The sequence below is a fragment of the Arvicanthis niloticus genome, chromosome 2 (assembly GCF_011762505.2).
Source record: "Arvicanthis niloticus isolate mArvNil1 chromosome 2, mArvNil1.pat.X, whole genome shotgun sequence".
Taxonomy (NCBI): domain Eukaryota; kingdom Metazoa; phylum Chordata; class Mammalia; order Rodentia; family Muridae; genus Arvicanthis; species Arvicanthis niloticus.
In genome coordinates this window covers 128,926,021-128,927,881 of record NC_047659.1, presented here as the reverse complement: position 1 = coordinate 128,927,881, position 1,861 = coordinate 128,926,021, and the positions used below count along the sequence as shown (strand labels likewise).

The 1,861-nt window shown below is 38.7% G+C and overlaps 1 non-coding gene across 1 annotated transcript; it reads right to left on the bottom strand.

The window, feature by feature from the left end:
* Nucleotides 1-536: 536 nt before the first annotated feature.
* On the bottom strand, nt 537-661 carry LOC117704813 (small nucleolar RNA SNORA40). The gene has a single exon (XR_004606332.1). It is a non-coding gene; the product is annotated as a small nucleolar RNA SNORA40 (small nucleolar RNA).
* Between the last annotated feature and the right edge of the window lie 1,200 nt (nt 662-1,861).

Below are 1,861 nucleotides of genomic sequence, written 5' to 3'. Positions count from 1 at the left end.
CTATTACTGAGTAGTACTAGCTCAGGAGACTGTCCTACTCATGTATGGTGTAGGGTCTAGTGATCTCAAAATTATGATTCCTTGTTTTTGTTCCTCCATTGTGAGAGCCCACACATATGCATGCATTCATATGTGCTTATCCATCCAATCATTTACTAAAAGTGTTTTTGGGTTTTGGGATGTGTGTGTGTGTGTGTGTGTGTGTGTGTGTGTGTGTGTAAATCTAAGGCTGTTTAGGAGATTAGTGTCTCAACTGGGAAATCAACAATTCTTATAAACCAAAGCAATGAAGATTTAAATGGACTATTTACTACTTCCTGTATTGAAACAAACATCCAGTTACAGCTAGACAGGAATATTCAACTCCTAACCTCATGGTCAGACAAGGCTTTTTAAATATAGGAAATATTCCTTTAACACAGGAATATGATTTTGTATGTCTTACTTTTCACATTACCTATGCTTTTGAGTTATGAAAGATTCTTAGAGTCAACTTCATGATGAATACTATCATCCAGTTGAGATGACTTGCATGGCGTATCCCTTTGTATGTATCTTAACTCATACTGAACATTAAGTTCTGGGCTGCAAAGGAGGGTTTGCATTTGCACCCATTCTCCATGCCTTTCTTCACCAGCTGAACAAAATGCACAGAAGTACCACTCTTCCTAGAATTGTGATGTAACTTACTCCTCACAGCAACTCATGAATGTAGTTCTATTACTGTCACCATGGTCTTGGCTGAGAAACAGATGACAAGAGACCTATTGAAAAATAAACAAGAAGAGAGGAAAAGCACAAGAGGAGGAAAATGATGGGAAGCAAGCCAGTGAGCAGCACCCCTCCATGGCCTCATCAGCAGCTCCTGGCTCCAGGTTCCTGCCCTGTTTGTGTTTCTGGCCTGGCTTCCTTCAATTATAAACAGTGTTGTGGAAGTATAAGCCAAATAAACCCTTTCTTCCCCAAATTGTTTTTGTCACGGAAGATCAAAGGAGATGCAAGTGAATTAGGAAGGGTTCACTTTTGACAGGAAGTTTGACCTCAAACACCTTGCACTAAGATTGTGTCATACAAGGTCAAGGAAGGTAAAGATTAAGTTAAATCTAGCCCACTGCCTGCTGTTTCTATATATAGCTCTATTGGAAGTAGCTAATTACCTTCATTTTGGTATTGCCAATAGCTGCTAGTGAGGCGTTACGCTAAACTAGAACAGTTGCATAAATAAATTAAATAAGTAAATAAATGTTTTCATTAACCCTTAACCCTTGACAGAAAATCAGCATAATACTAATCATTCACACTTGTATGAAAATGAATTATCAGCTCCATAAAGGATATATGTCTTATATATAGACATTCCAACTTCTGCAAAGGGCTCTGTGAGTTCAGTGCAGGTATCCAGTAAATTCCACATAGGGTTTTAAGAGATCTCTACAGCTGCAGTATGACCTCTCGAAAATAAACTGGCAGAGGACTTCATAGTGTGAGCTTTGCACAGCACACTTTTAACTCTATACAGTGCAGTAGGAACTGTGCACAAATCAGGAGGCCTTCACATGGGTTCTAACAGGTACACTAAGAGCTACGAAAAGACAAGTCGAGCATCACAAATGAGAGTCAGTGTGGGGCGGAGAGGACATTAAGTTGGGTGGATAGGAATAGGAATATAGAAGGTGGTTATGGGAAGAATTGAGGAGGAAAAGTTAGTGTTCAATTTTCACTGCATCAAATTTTAAGAATTAACAAAAATATTGTTTTAAAATGCTAATAATATATGAAGTATATTTTACATTAAAACCTCTATAGGGCACCATGGACTCCTACTGGACAGTATCAGTTCAGCACAAGTATACCCTGGGCT